Below are 17460 nucleotides of genomic sequence, written 5' to 3' on the forward strand. Positions count from 1 at the left end.
TATTACTTTGAAACCAATGGCACATCATGATGTAAACCTGTTTGAAAAGTTTTTGATGACCCTCCAATTTACACACAATAGGAGCCAAAGTCTTATGTTGTCATGGGATGCCCTGTGAGATGTGACCCTCCCCCACCTCCTCCACCTCAGGTCCTAGTACTCTGCACTCCATCACACTAGTCCCCATACTGCTCCCATCAAATGCCACCAGGAGGCAATTTTCCTTTCATGCCTGGAAGCCACGTCACAGGTAACTTCATGGATCACCATTCATTTTCTTCATGTCTACCTGACTTATGCAGAAAGACCCAGGTCGCACCAGTCAGACACCCTGCACTCCATTCCCTGCTGTGGTTTTTCATGTGGCACTTGGCTACAAATAACTGTTTCACATTTTCTATTAATTTTAGACCTTTTGTCTCATAACATTTAAGTGGTTCTTAAACCAAAAGTTTTTTAATTTGTCATTTGCTGTGTCCTAATATCTAATACAGTCCTTGTTAACTTGTAGGTGCTGAAAAAATTATGTTTTGTATAGATTTGTAAATAAACAGAAATATATTCATGGTGATTTCCCCATTTTTTCTTAGTTCAACCCATTCTTCTGGTTTTCTTATTAAAATTACAACTCTATTGTTTGTTGGCAAATAAACCATACATCCTCCAGCAATGGGGAGGGGAAAGGATTTTTCTTTAGTATTTCAGTTCAAGCACAGTATCTCTCCTCCATCCTAGAACAAAGAAACATTCCCATAGGGATGGATGGAAAGAAGAGCTGTCTATAAGAATTCATCATTTCTAAAATATGTAGATGTATATGTATATATGTATGGACTATGGATATGTAGATATTTGAATATACTTGCAGTAGGTGAATATACAAGCTTATGTGTATATGAATATGTGTGCAGATACTTGCAGTTCTGTCCATCAGAAAATGTTGAAGGACACCCTAGGGAGTAAAAATACTTGGCATCAAGATCCTGCTCTCTCAATCTAAAAGCAAACAGATCCTCAGTGCAATGGCTGATGGTTATTGTGAGATGATCCAGAACTGCTTATGCGAGGAAGTATGAAGTTGGTTAAAAGCATAAAGAGAGGATTTGCCACATGGAGGTGGCAGCCATCATGAAAATGTTTCCATTGGCTAAATCTGGGACTGTGAGTATCATGGTTAATCAGTACAGTAGTCTAGAGTCCATATAGATAATAAATAAACAAATAAATAAAGGAGGCGAGGATGCTTGGTGCTGACTGGAGGGAAGCTGGGATAGAACACCATTATTTGTAACCATTACAGTAAAGACTGACTACAGTGAAAACAGGAATCATAGATCTTGGGAATAACTTTGACAAAGAGCCAAATAGCACTTAGTTTAATTCCCTCCTACACATTGCTTATTGCAACAGGAACGAAGTTGCAATTACACACTGGAGAAGTTAGGTATCAGAAACAGGTGATCAAAATCATCTTTCATCAGTAGGAAGTAGTTGGTATGTCTCCAGGTGAATTCAGCATCATCTACGATGTCTTCAGGGTGGCAATGAATAGTCTCTATGCTTATGTATGAATCTATGTGCACATAGACCATAATGAAAAATGTTTTCCTTTTAAAAAGAGGCTAAGTGGTATTCTTCAAATATGTCCATTTACATAGAACTACAAAATAGATTAGAGTTGCTGTAGATTAGATATGGCTCCAGGGACACAGACTGGAAATATTATTAATGGACTCCAGACTACATCTTATTCTGGAAGAAAACAAGTACTATTGATGACAACATTGAGCCATGGGACAATTGTGATATGGGTGTCAGATTACAGAATACAGGCAAGTTGATGTTACTGTGAACACTGGCAATAGCACTGCAGCTAATGACAGAACATTGTGATCAAGAAAATGTATACCACCATATTTAGAAGTGAAGTGCCATGGTGTATATAATTTATACTCAAGTCTTTTCATTAAAAAATGTGATAGTATGTTGATGGATTTAGGACCAATTATAAAGTGTATTGGGTCAAATGTCAACAAGAGTCTATGGAAAAGGTTTATGGGTAATTTTGCACTGTGACTTTTCTTAATTTTCTGTTAAATTTAAAATAATCTAAAGCTACAAAGTCTAACTTTTTTTTTTAAATGCACACTGTATTAGGTAGCATTCTGCAGACCCAATAGAGTGTCTACCTCTTCTGCTGCTTATCTCTGCTATATTAACAGCATATCATCCAACTGCCACTTCCTTTTGCCCTGGGCAGGTTGACTTTCAAAACATGAGAAATACAAGTAGGAGACCGCTAACAAAGACTTGGAAGCATGGTAACTTCGTAGGACAAGCAGGAAGTGTGGCTCAGTGCTAGAGTGTATGCTTAGCATGTGTGGGGTCCTAGGTTCAATCCATAGCATCAGAATAAAAAAACAAAGACTCAAAAGACAGCATGCTACTCCTTTCTCCAGCCATCTGGGTTGATGGAGGCTATTCTTAAGGACTGTTAGGCTTGAGTCTGCCACCACAGAGCTCCAGACCTTATATCTCTTTGTGCTCTGAATCACAGCACGCCACCCTCGCAAAACCGCTCCAAACTTCCCTCCTGTTGTGTAAGTAGTTTGTTCATCACAGACCATTTCCTTCCCTACCAGCCCATTGAAGCCATTTCTACACAACTACCCAGAGGTGCAATTAACCCCTTATGTAGATGGAAATAAGTGACTTCAGAGTTCTGTTGGGAAATATAATTTTAGCTTCTTTACCATGTCTGCTACTCTACTAGTTTGTTTTCTATTGCTGTGATAAGACACCACCATCAGGGATATCTATAAAGAAAGAGTTTAACTGGCTTACAGTTCCAGAAGGTCAGAGTCCATGACAGCAGAGTGAAGGCTGAGCAACACCTGGGTGGCTCACATCTTTATCCACAAGCAGGAGACAGACAGGGCACTGGGGATGGCTAGGACCATTTGAAACTTCAAAACCTACCTCATACAACACACCTCTTCCAACGAGGCCACCCCTTCTAGTACTTCCCTCAAACTTACACCATCTGTCATCCAAGTGTTTAAATTTATGAGCCTATGGAGACCACTCTCATTCAAACTGCCACAGATTGCTGACATTTCTACAAAAGACAGATGAGGAGATAACACTGATTGTTTAACATATATCCCCAACCTCCTAATGTCGTCGTTAATAGGATTCCCATTTCCCAGGTGACAAACTCAGGATTTTGATACAATTTGATGCCAAGGCTCGTTAGTCATCTATTTGAGCCTAGGCTACTTACTTTCACAATGGCTGGTTTCAAGCTTCAGAGAAGGTGAGCAGAAGAAGCAAGCTCTATGTCCTGAAGGAGATACCACCATAGGACAAATGCAGCACAGGTGCTTCAAAGATCTGTTCCCTGGACTTTAATTAGCAATCACTGGGAAGTCAAAAGTAGCATGGGAAGAATTCTGCTGCCATCTGGTGGCCACATTGGACTATGACCCTCACTTGAAGGACAAAGTTGCTTCTTGGTAAAATCAAAAAACATGAAAATGTCATTCAGAGGTTGAGCATCCATTTCATTTTCATATCATATTTGAAGGCAGAGGCTTTTCAATCCTGAGCCAAATTACAATTACTTCTGGAAATTGGCTTGCAGCTCAGTGCCAAGGTTCTCTTCTTCCAAGGCCTCCCTACTGGAGCAACCTTTTTTCTTTCATTTTGTTGTTTGGATTTACATTACTGAAAATTTTATAATATTTTAAAACATTACCTTAAGTACTTACCCTTCATAATATTCTGATGGAGTAATTAGGTATTGGTATTTTATAAATGTACAAGATTGTGGCATAAAGTCTTTGGCTGTCAGCCCCCCAAAGGCATGCCTTAGGATCCAGCCAGATCAGCTTGAGGATCCTCAATTATCACTTCCCCTCCTCATTTACAAATCCAACCCTCAGTCTTGTAGCCCCAACTCTGTAGCAGGTGCTGCTCTCTCTTCCATCACTGTCCCCATTCTCAGGTGACTAAACAGATTCTGGTAGTATATCTTGCTTTGCTTTCTCCTGTAGACCCCCTTCAGCCAATCTATATCCATAAATGTCAGTTATCAATATCAAGAAACATATTCTACTGGAGCCCCTGTCCATGACTACAACTGTGAGAAATAAAACCATTTCAGTAAGGTAGAGTCACCTAAGGCTTATGTGACTCCCCTAGCTCTTTGCCAGACTCCTGTCTTGGAACATGTTCCATACTTCTCACATAAAAGAGATGTGACCTGTGGTCATGTAGTCCCAAAACAGAGTTCTCCATGCTAATGAGGTACCTAGAGACGCAGAGGGCTTAGCCAATAAGTTTCCCTTTCCAGACATTCTTCCCTGCAAAGTGTATTTAACCTCAGGCCCAGCCTGAGAAGAGAGAGAGGAGGGTATGCTTTTACGAATCCACTTTCCACCATGACAATAAATTGTTTAGAGCAATGGACTGTCTCTTTTCATCAAGATATGCCATGGAGAGCCATGAAGAAGGTCTTCAGAGATGCAGTCTAATCTCCTCTAGAAACCCTTTCTGAGCTCCCTGAAACAACCACCACCAAGCCTGCATCCACCAAGATAAGGACAAATACCTCTGAGACAAGCTGGAATTCCCTTTGTCCCCCAGCCCCAAATTAGACAATATTCCCAGCCTACCCGCCCCCACTCTATTCTCTGCTCTGGACTCTTGGCACTGCCTGGATGGCCAAGAGTCTGTGAAACCCATAATACTGGCCTCTTCACAGGCTCAGGGACCCCTAAACTGGCTCCAGTTTTCCAATGTCTCAGACTTCTTTCCCAACCCTGGAGTGGTGCCCTGGAACTTCTCTATAGCCCAGCACCCACCCCAGCAACAGCATGAGATAAGCACAGACAAACTCCCCATTTTCTGTCTCCCCAAGTGGCTATGCCCAGTGGCAGAGTGGTCTCTGGCCAAGAACCCTACAGACATCTGGTAGGATCTTAGACCAGGTAATCCACAGCCACCACACCTTCCTAAGAACCAGAGAAAGCAATAGAAACCAAGGACTAGAACATCCCCCAACAAACACAAAATCTGATATTAACACCTAGAATTACAAGCATCCCAAAGCCAGATGCCTAGACACCAGTGCAAAAGCACGATTAGTAACAGTCAGCACAGTATGTCTCCAATAAAGCCCAGAAACCTTGTTACAGCAGGCACTGAGCAATGTAATTAGATGAAACACAGACAAGGACCTTGAATTAGTCTTTATGACTATCTTATAAGTCCTTAAAGAGGAAATGAGTAAATGCCTTAAAGAAACACATGAAAGCACAGACAGGGAAAAGGGGGGAAACTTTCAGACTTACAAGAGGAAAAAGAGTCAATCAAGAAAACCCAAACTGAGGGCAAGCTGGAGATGAAAACTTTAGGAATTGGAATAGAAGACTGAGAGGCAAGCTTCACCAACAGAGTACAAGAAATAGAAAAGAAAATCTCTGTCACTGAAGACAAGGTAGAGAAGAAGTGGATACCTTGGTCAAAGAAAATGCTAAACTAGGAGAGAGAGACAGAGAGAGAGAGAAAGAGAGAGAGAGAGAGAGAGAGAGAGAGAGAGAGAGAGAGAGAGAGAAGGAAGAAGAAGAAGAATAGGGAGAAGGAGAAGGAGGAGAAGGAGGAGGAGGAGTAGCAGGAGGAGGAGGAGGAGGAGAGGGAGAGGGGGAGGAGGAGGGAGAGGAAGAGGGAGAGGGAGGAGAGGGAGAGGGCCTTGTTAGAGGTACAAAATATTTTCAATAAAATCATAAAAGAAAAATTAATCCAACTTGAAGAATCAGGTGCCTACCAAGGTACAAGAAGCATAGAAAATATCAAATAGGTTGGACCAGAAAAACCATTTCCCATGACACATAATAATCAAAACACTAAATATAGAACAAAGTTAATATATTAAAAGCTACAAGAGAAAAAGACCAATATGATATAAAGGCAGACCCATTAAAATAATATCCATTAAAATTATTAATAATACTCAGTGAAGACTCTAAAGGCCAGAACTTCCTGGACAGTTGTTTTATAGATTTTAATGGACCACAGTAGCCCAGCTACTATACCCAACAAAACTTTCAATCACAATAGGTGGAGAAAGACATTCTCCATAAAACCAAAATTAAACAGTATTTGTCTATAAATTCAGTCCTACAGAAGGTGCTAGAAAGAAAAATAATATCAGATCAGAAAATCAAAAGAAAGGGAAAGACCCACACCACAACTAAATAATAATAATCAGCAAAATAAGCACTCCTGATTGAGGATAACTTTGAACACCAACACTCTCAACTCCCCAATACTAAAACATAGACTGAGACAGAAATGGACCCATTTGTTAGCTGTGTGCAAGAAACACACCTTAACATCAAGGATAGACATAACCTCAGGGTAAAAGGACAGAAAAAGATATTCCAAACAAATAGACTCAAGATGCAAGCCAGTGTAACCATTTTAGTATCTGAAGAGAAGCAAGGATCCTACATATTCATCAAAGGAAAAACCCACTAAGAGGACATTGCAATTCTTAACATCTATGCACCAAACAGCTTTAGGGTACTCAGGTTCACAAAGAAAACACTACTACAGCTTCCATCACACATCGACTCTCACACACTGATGGTAGGTGACTATCATCTATCTCAATTTCACCAATAGACAGGCCAGACAGCCAAAACTAAACAGAGAAATGATGTAGCTAACTGTTGTCATCAAATGAATGGACCTAACAGATAGTTACAGAACACTTCATCCAAATATAAAAGAATACACATTCTTTTCAATGGCTCCTGAAACTTTCTCCATAACTGATCACATACCAGAACATAAAGCAAGTCTCCACAGATACAGGAAAATTGAAGTGACACCCTGTATCCCATCCGATCACCACAATTTATACTGGTTGTCAATGCAACAGAAAACTTACAGTTTCATGGAAACTGAAGAACTCACCAAGTGAATAGTGACTTGAGACAGAACTTAAGAAAGGAAATAAAGGTTCCTAGATCCTAGATTATCTCACTCAGGATGATTTCTTTTCCTAATGACACACATTTGCCTGTAAATTCATGATGTCATTCTTTTTTAAATGTCTGAGTAATACTTCAATGTGTAAATGTGCACATCCTCTTTATCTACTCTTTGGTTGTAGAACATCTAGGTTGTTTCCAGTTTATGGATATTATGAATGAAACCTCTATGAGCAGGTGTCCTTGTGATAGGGTAGTGTGTTCTTTGGGTATATGACCAAGAGTGGTATAGTTGAGTCTTGAGGTAGATTAATTCCGATTTTCTGAGGAGCCATCATATTGATTTCTATAGTGGTTATACAACTTTGCACTCCCACCAGCAAAGGAGGAGTGTTGGGGAAGAGGAGTGAGTGAGTGGGGTAGGGGAGGAGTGGAGAGAGAGGAAACTAGCTCAGAAGTGTTGAAAACAAAAATAAAAAATAATAGAAGTAAAAGCTTCTTAGAATTGCACGAAAATGAAAACACAACGTATCCAAACTTATGGGACACTAAGAGACAAGTTCATAGCACTAAGTGCTTATATAAAAACAAAGCAAAACAAAACAGAACATGAAGAGATCTCATATTAGCAACTTAACAGCACACTTAAATCCTTTAGAACAAAAAGCAGAAATAACATTCAAACAGAGTAGAAGGCAAGACATAATCAAACTGAGAGATGAAATCAGTAAAATGAAAAAAAAAAAACAACAAAAAACCAAACATAGAATCAATGAAACAAAGAATTGTTTCTCTGAGAAAATCAACAAGATTGTCAAATCTTTAGCCAAGTTAACTAAAAGGAGAAAAGAATATCCATATTCATAAATTTTGAGATGAATATAATAACCAATGCAAAGGAAATCCAGAGAATCATAGATCACAGTTTAAAAACCTGTTCTCTACCTGTACCAGTTGGAAAAATTTAAAACAAATGGATAATTTTCTCAAAATATACCACCTATAAAAATTAAATCAAAATCAGATAAGCAATTTAAATAGACCTATAATTCCCAGTGAAATATAAGCATTAATTAAAAGTCTCCTAAACAAAAAAATGTCCAGCACCAGATGGTTTTAGTGCAGAATTCTCCAAGACTTTCAAGGAAATGTTAACCCCAATACTCCTCAAATATTCCACAAAATAGAAACAGAAGGATTGCTGCTCAATTATTTTTATGAGGCCACATTTACTCTGACACTTAAACCACATAAAGACCAAACACAGAATTACAGATCAATCTCCCTTATGAACATAGATGCAAAATTTCTCAATAAAATACTTGTAACTGAATCCAAGAACACATCAAAAGATCACCCACCACCATCAAGTAGACATACAGAAGCTGACAGTCAGCCCTACTATATGCTGGGGAGGGGAGTTTCCAGTTTTAGAAACTGTTTCATCCTTGTATAACTGTCCCTTGCCTTTCCCTGTTATATGTTTGTTTGTTTGTAATTAGAATTTAAAATGGAATGGCAGATTCAAGAGCTAGAAACCATCAGGGGAAAGAAATCATGTTTCCTCAGAGAAGATCTGATAATAATCGCAGAGTGAGGTGGGCTAGCTTTGTTAATAATTCTCTGGAAGCATTAGGCCATAGACATTTGCCCAGGCCAGAAAATAACAGTCTTGACCCTGGCCCTATTTTTTCTTGCTGCTCTTTGGTATTGATTCTTTCTTCTTCATGAACTCCTTGACTCTGAGAATGGACACAAATAGCTCCGTGCAGGAAACCCATTACATATTTTCCTCCAGGCTTCCCTGGGAGCTGAAATAAAACCACAGGAACCCTGCACTGGAAAGGAGGCTCTGGGTAAATCTCTCCTTTCTATTCAGGTCTGTTCAGTGCCAGTGACCTTGAGGTTATTCCTAAGCAAGGCTGCAACCTCTCTGTCAATAGCCACTGAAGTTCCCTTTAGCAACTGAGGTGGGGGAGGGAGGTCCTTCTGGAAGCCATCTCTTGTGTGCTGTGGGGTGTCTAGTTCCTGTCTTGTGTCTGTACTTTTAAATATTTTTGCTAGCTTCTTTTCCCAGTGCTTATGGACACAACGGTTGGTGTCTGTCGATATTCACTTGCTTCCTTCCTCCTTCGGTTGTCTCCAGGCTTCATACCATGCGGCTCTGCATATCCTCATTGTGCCTAAATGGAATCTTATACCCACAGAACCAAATCCAGGGCAAGAGTTAGTAAGAATTAGACACTTATGAAGAAGGAGGCTGCATTCTTAGAGGCTAATTCTCCTTCATTAAAAGGGAGTGCCAATCCTACTAAATGAACTTCCTGTAATTTTCCCCAAGTCCTAGCATTTTGCCACTGGATAAAACCAGGTACAGGTACCTTGAGGCCACTTGCTTTCCTTTTCCTTTTCAACGTGGCAGTTCTAAGTCTGTTAGGCTACAGAACTACAATTGACCCTGCAGTAAAAGCTGCCAACTAATGGGTCAGTAGTTCCAGATGGCAAAGGTTTTGGTTCAGTGACTGCCAGATGGACAATGCTAAGAAGCAACAACTATAGAAGTTTTCCTGTTCTGGTTTAAGCCCCTCTTGGAAAGCCAAGGTCAAGGAACTTAGGGCTTACTGTAAAAAAAGGTGTAACTGAACGTTGTAAGGCAAAAGATGGCAAGAGCTCCTTGCTAGCTACTGGGAAAGTCTGTACTCTTCCGAGGGCCTAGTCTTCTGTGTAGTAATGAACATGGTTATTTTCCTCTTTTCTCTAGATAACACTCCTGCTGGACCTCTATTAACCACATCATTCCTTTCAAGAGTTTGCCAGGAAATACCCAGTACAGATGAAGGAGAGGGGGCATTTTCTTTTGCTACAGCTTAAGACTCTGTTCTGGCCTATGTGGCCTGAGACATTGGAATGGCCAGTGTAATCCTTTATTCCAAGGATGTAGCTCAAGCCTGCCTAGTTTACAGAGTAAATTGTCCTAAGTCGTGACTCACCTTATCCTTAGGTAAAAATACCTGGTGAAGAAACAGGACTGTATTAGCTCTTACCTCACTGCTGTTAGCATTCTATCAAACTCCACCCCACAGTTACCTGGCAACAGTCAGGTAGGCCAGGTGCACTATAAAAGGGACTGCTTGCCCCCCCTCCTTGCCCTCTTACTCTTGCTTCCTACTTGCTTCTCTCTTGCCCTCTTGGACTCTTCCCTTCCCCCTTCTCTTCTCCCTCTCTCCATGTGCTCATGGCCATGGCCAACCTCTACTTCTCTACCCCCTCTCTCTGCCTTTCTCTGCCTCTTCTATCCTCTTAACTCCTCTCCCCATGCCCTGACTAAACTCTATGCTATACTATACCGTCATGTGGCAGGTACCTCAGGGGGAAGAGATGCCTTTGTATGGGTCCATTGAGGCATCTCTTTCCCCCATGCCTCACCACACCCCTATAGAATATATCTTATATCTCTTCTTCATCTTTTGATAGACACATCACTGATGATTGTAGGATTTCATTATAGGATCATCAAACTCACTGGACCAGAGTCTATCAATGTTGGGTGAGGGACAACTGGGAAGGTGAACAACTGAAGTCTTTCCAGCTACTTTCCTCTTCATCTACTTTACTCTCTTCACACTGCTGAGCAAAGGTAAGAGGGAAAAAGTCCAAGCCTAGATGATCAGAGTGTTATTCAGGGTCTATATGTTTCTATATGTATTAAATGGGGATATGATACAGTCATTGCTAAACTTTACGCCACACTGTATTTTGGCAGTCATTCTGTGTGTTTTGTGCTTACTAAATAATTAATAACTAAAAATGACTAAAGTCTTTTATGGCAGGTATAATGTTAAGCAACAGAAACATTGTTCATAAGAGCTTTAATTAAAGGAAGTATGCATGATGAAAAGTACACCTTCTCATTTCATGAATGGTACTCTCAAAGTACCACATCTGTTGGGAATATTTTGAATCTATTTTTATTCAAGACCATCATCCAATAAGCATGATAATCTCTCATTTCTGTTCAGTCTGAGCCAGATTCCAAGACACTTGGTTCCTAGTCAATCCCCACAGGAAGCCAGAAAGCTGAATGACCTCTTTGGGGCTGTCATGAGAACAAGGAATCCACACCATTGTGTTCCATTATTGAGCAGTCCCAAGATGCAATCTCCTCTTGGAAGGAGTGCGGGTGTCTTCAGCTGAGGCCATCCTCAAAAGGCTCTGCAGCTGAGGCTGGGAGAACATTTTCATTTTTTGTTGCTCAGATGAAAGGGAATGTCACATGCCACACACACCAATTTTAGGAATAATTGGATATCTTTTTACATTTTTGCTTAACCATACATTTCTTTATATTTAAATATCTCTTATCCTTAGTTCTTCTCTCTCCTAAGTGCTGGTTGAGCCAAGCCTGCTCCAAAGCCTCAGCCATTTGTCAGTGAGAGAAAGAACCCCAGACTTGTATTTCTTTCTTTCAATGAATATCAGTATCTTTTCGAAATCCAACCTTCATCTAGTAGACATTCAGGTACCAGAGATGCCATTCGATGAAATAGGATCCACCTTGGGGCTGTGGGATTTATAGAAATAGGATTGAAGAGATTTATAACCATGAAGGCCTTTGGAAAGAATTTTTATGGTTATAAATTAGTTATAGGAGTAGAAGATGCATTTCCCTGGGAGGAAGCATGAAGGCAGGGCTCTCTGGGATGTTGTTAGTACTGTAGGTGAGTAGCCCTCATCTGAAGTGCTTGGGACCAGAAGTGTTTCAGATTTTGCAATATCTGCATTTATATAAGGAGATATTTTAGGGGTTGGGGACACATAATTTGTACTTATATAAGCCTTATACTTATAGCTCAAAGGTAATTGTACATTATATTTTAAATTTCACTGCAATTTGACTGTAACCAAAGAATGAATGTGGCATTTTCTGCAGGTGATATGAGCATTCAATCTTCAAGTTTGGGGAAATTTTAGTTTTTTAATTAAGGATGTTCACTCATGGTGTGCTACTAATTATGCAAAGTATTTAGAAATTGTGAGTGTGTATTATACACACACACACACACACACACACACACAAAGTATGTGATTAAGTAGAGATACAATACTGGAAAATGATCAGCATTAAAGTAAAACCCAAAAGCTAAGACCAAAACAAATGGGAATTACATTCTCATCTGTCAACACAAAAACACAACTCTCACCTCAAAGGCAATAAAACATATGATGTCAAATAGATTAACCATGATTGAGGAACACAGATTGGGGAGACCCCAAATGATTCCATTTTCCAACAGGGTCTCAGTTTTGTGAAGTGTTTACAGTCACAGAACGAGGAAACTACAGATACACTGGTAACATCATCAGGTAGGCAGATCACAGAAAAGGGGAAAGTCTCAGTTCTCAGGTCTCAGATGCTGCCTGACCACGTTCTTAGATTTTTGATTAGTGAAAGCTAGTATTCTGTTTGTATAGTCCAAAAGATATACCAAATCACCAAAAGATGTTAGGTCAGACACAGAAATGGGCAAAAATAAAATGGTTATGAAACAGGGTGAATATAGCCCAACATACATTGAAATTAGGCTTGACTGCTCATATTCCAAACTCCCCACAGTCACTCAAGATCTTATCGGTTGATCAGTCTTCCAGATGTGCTGTTCTCTTTGTTTGTTTCTCTTTTTCAAATTGCTCCCAACCTCACCCCTCACATGTCTAAGTTCATCTATCTATCTATCTATCTATCTATCTATCTATCTATCTATCTATCTATCTATCTAACCTGTCTATTTATCTGCCATCTATTTAGACAGTCTCATTGCATAGTCCTGGCTGGCTTGGAACTCACTACGTAGATGAGGCTGATCTCAATCCTACAGAGATCTACCTGCCTCAGCCTCCCGAGGGCTGGAAATAAAGTTATATGCCACCACAAAAGGCTCCTCTCAATGAGCACTGATGCAGTTGAGCACAAAATGTGACTCTCGACTTTCTTGCAGTTGATGCCTCAACCCTCTTAACACTCCTTGATGGAGGAGAAAGAGACAAAGAAAGCTGAGCTCTCAGCTTATGGATCCCCAGTGAAGACGGAGTCTTGTAGGACTTCTCCCACAAATGTCAAGCAGGAGTATTACGTTTCATTTGACAGTGAAAATAAGGTATGCCTGTTTGTGTGGATGGATGTGAGCATAATGTGCTCGACTCATTCATCTTCATGAGGGTCGGGCTTCTGGAGGCTCAAAACCTCTGGGTTGGTCACCTGTGTTACACAGCATGTGCCAGTGCCCTAGGAATATTTAACAAGCATTAATGCTGAAAGAGAAATTTTTTTTGCCAATACCAACTTCTAGGTGGATGACAGGTGCGATTGTCCGGTTGTCACTCTTGCCCTAGGGGCAGAGCAGGATATATTAATGAGAGTCTGTTTGCCGCAGGCTCTCTCTCACCCTATGAGGCTATTTCTCCATCATTTAGCTATCTGTTCACTCTACCTCTTGCCCATGGCTTGCTACAGAGATTAGAGTTCTGAAGAAGGGCACAGGCAGGTAGAGACAGTGGTGCTTTTAAAGAGTTTGTCCTTTTGAAACTTGACTTTAGAAAAGCTCATTGTGGACTCCCTTTAACAAGTTTCTTTTTTTTGTGTGTGACTCTTACAGTTATTCCTTTAGACATCCCAAGAACCTGGAGGATCTAGTTATAAGGTAATCACTGATGTACATAAGAACTATGTTCTCTGAACTTTTGTGTACCTATGATTATTGGCTGATAACCATTTGGAGTCTTTCATCCCTTTACCCTTCGGGGAGGGAAAAAAAAAGAGAGAGAGAACATGGCTGTGCCCTAATGGATCATCTTCAAAGGCCTGATCAATATACCAGCAAGACTACTTTAAAAATACAGAAAACAAAGGATAGGATGGTATTAGAAACTAGCCTTAAAAATAATATATCATCCTTACAGCAAGCACTGGTAGGGTCTTGCTTGGTAGCGGTAACCCAATAATAAGTAACGCTTGGTGAGCATTTGTTCGGTGCCTGGTGCTGGGCTAAGCACTCTGCATGCCTGATCTCCCTTAATCCCTCAACAGCCCCAGGCAGCAGAGACTATTCTTAGCCCTAGTTTGTAAATGAGGAAATTGGGGTTTAGAGTAATTTGCACAAGATGATTCAAATAGCCTAGTGGATGCTGACCTAGTGAGGTCTATGGCATAGCAGAACTTCCCAGCCAGCAGCCACCACGCTCCACTTGCTTTCATTAGTAATCAGAGAATAGCAGAGAGAAGAGTGATTTCATTTCCGAGTCTCCGGGGTTCTCTGTGGCCCACTGTGGTGTCTTCACACCTCCAGATAATTCTTATTAGAATTCCTGGTTGAAAAGTGTAGTATATGCTTTCTACAGTCAGGCAGTCTATTTCAAGCTGCCCCGAATATGGCTCAGGCTTTCCTCTCCTGACCTTCACTGCATGCAAAACATTCACGCCCACACTGAATTTCACAGGGCCTCTGACAGAAGTCATCAGTCCAAGGTTTGCTTCGAGGTAACCTCTTCCATTGTAGGTCCGTTGCTAGCCCACTTCACCCTGTGCACCATGGTCTAAAGCTACATGAAGCTACCTTGGCACACTTAAGCATGGTCTCCCATAAGGCCATGTCCACTCATTTCCCTTTACGTGTCTAGAGAACCTTAACTAGCCTGTTCATGAAAACGTATCTTAAAGTGCTGCCATTGATGTAAACTACCAAGACTCTCTGTAGATTAAAACTGTGATGCTGTTGTAGTTTGAATAGCTTTCTTTATCAAACCTGCCCTCTTTATAGAATCTGATCTATAGAATATGTATATCTACATAGATCTTTTTCATACATACATTTGTATGTATTTGTATATATATGAATATATATGTGTATTACTATCTGTCATCTGTTTTTCTATTTAAGACTTTAAATATATGCATGTATTGGTATCTCTATGAGGATGTGTATATAAGCGCTGATGTCCATAGAGGCTAGAAGCAACCTACTTTCCTGGGGCCAGAATTGGAAGCTGGTGTAATTCAGGTTCTCTGCAAGAGCAATATGTGCTCTTAACTTTTGAGGCATCTCAACAACCTCTATCTATCATCAATCCTCTATCCATCCACCAATCATATATGAATGAAACATTTTAAAAAATTAATTTATGTAGACATCATGATATCTGACAAGGCTGGATTCTGGAAGGCCAGCCAGCAGTCTGTAGCCTCAGGGTGGAGCTGATAGGGATTTGGCTTATGAAGGACCTCTGGACACGTCTACAGGCATATGTGGCTTTGAAAGCTGGTGATGAAGCTCTTGGACATAATGGAGGGTAATAAGTGTAACTCAAAGCCTAGCAATGGAAATGCAAACCTTATTTAAAAACATTTTCAGAGCTGCAACTACACTAGGGTCTGACCAAAACTTAGCACTGCACTGTTAGATTGACACAAACACTGACCATATCACAGTTTGATATTGTTCCTCGAAAACTCAGCTATATGTCACTGAGCCTCAAGAGAACATCTACAGGCAGCACTCATCAAGTTTAAGTTAGTTTTTGACCATATGTAAAGACTTGTTTTATTATATATCATATATATGATGGTAAGCATTACATCTGTTTAAAAAACACATATTCCCAGAGTGACTTAGTGGCCAACAGAAAGATGGCAGCGGACACAGAAATGACTATAGCCATTCATCATAATGAACCAATATAGTAGACTAGGGAGCTCCCTAGATTAAAATGGGAAGCTAGCTTACTTCTGATGAGGCCTGATGCTTTTTCTTGGCCAAGTGACACATGCCATGGGTGTGTGTGCCCACCTCTTGCAGAAATATAGACCCCACTCCTGGTTTTCAGCAGCTCAATGAATTGTTTGAAAATTTACCCTACTGGGTGACTGATACATGAATCTCCCAGTGAGACAGTTTTTAAAGTAACTCCTGCTTTGGTTGTGTTCTAGCAAGTTGGTTACCCCGACTTCTCTGAAGTGATGAGGGGTGAGGAGGTAGCCATACTCTGCTGTCCACTAGGTGGTGGTGGAGTCCCACCTCTGACAGTCTTAGTGTTTTGTGCTCTCTGACCAAAGCCTGGAGAGAAAACATCTAATCCAGAGCAGAACACAGTTGGGAATTTTAGGTTAACGGAGTAAGGCACTTTAATTTTCTTGGGAAAAATAGCTGCACTCACACATAAGAAAAGAGGTTCTTGAAGCATCAAGACCAGTGGTATGTACAAGTTGGTATGGCTTTTTCCAGCCCCTAGGCATGAAGAAACTTCTTCCCAGTACTACACACAATTTCCATTTTTCCCTCAGCAGCCAGGTCAAGCCTGATCCTGCCACCAGCCTCCTTTTCACTTCACTCCCCCAACCAGGGCAATTCTGAAGCCTCACCCCTTGTGTTGGTGTCCTTCCCTGGCCTGTTGGCTCTACCAGCCTCCTGTCCAATGCTCTCTGCTATGAGCAGACTTCCAGTCAGCAGATGAACACACACTGCAGTCGTCTTCAGCATCTTTTTTGTGTGTACTACTTACTCCTTGATGAAGGCACAAGAAATATAAACAGACAAAAAAAAAAAAAAGAAAAAGAAAACAAAAACCAAAACTCCCTCAATTCTTAAATGAGCCAAACTTGGAGGTTTAAGCCTTAACAAATATTTCTCTTTCCTTTTCTTTTTCACATCCACTGTTTTCTTTTCTGACTGTATTTATAACATCTCAACGGCTAATTATTTTTAATATGTAACCACTCCACAGACACGGATAATTTGCAGTTTTCTTTAATCTGGCGTGCAGGATATGCAGTGGGATGCTGTGCAGAATACATGTTCATAAATGCCGGCTGATGCTGACACTTCTTTCTGGAACTTTTTATGGAAGAGCTTCTTTCTCCACATGACTTCCGAGTCCTTCACCCACAGGATCTCATTTTCCAGTTAGTGATAACAACAGGCAAGGATTATCATCTTCCATTTATAGGTAGGGGCAATAAGTCAGAGAAAAATGATTTGCCCAAGAACAAAAAGCAAGTCAGTGGGGGAAGCTGCACAGTTCTTTGTTCCATCAGCTCTTTGTGCCTCTTTCCAATGAGGGGATACCATGTTACCCTAAGCCTTGAACCCAGGAAAGTACAATTAGTATTTCTTGGCTTTGTTTGGAAGCCTGAACTCTTCATTACCTACTCTCACGGTGGCCACCAATGCCTCTTGTTCTTGTCTCTTTTTACTGCTCCCTAGTCACCAGCAGGACAGCTCATCAATGCTGTCCTCAGGTGAATCAATAGCAACAATATCTCATTACTGGGAGAATAAGATTGCTACAGCAGGCTAGTTTTGATTTCCCCCAAGTCAGAACATTGCAGAGAATTAAGTACAGCTCATTTCCAAACTCTTCATACCATTGATCTCCTAACCAATGTCCACCTTTGAGATAGGACACCGGAAAG

This window comes from Mus caroli, chromosome 9 (assembly GCF_900094665.2).
Source record: "Mus caroli chromosome 9, CAROLI_EIJ_v1.1, whole genome shotgun sequence".
Classification (NCBI taxonomy): domain Eukaryota; kingdom Metazoa; phylum Chordata; class Mammalia; order Rodentia; family Muridae; genus Mus; species Mus caroli.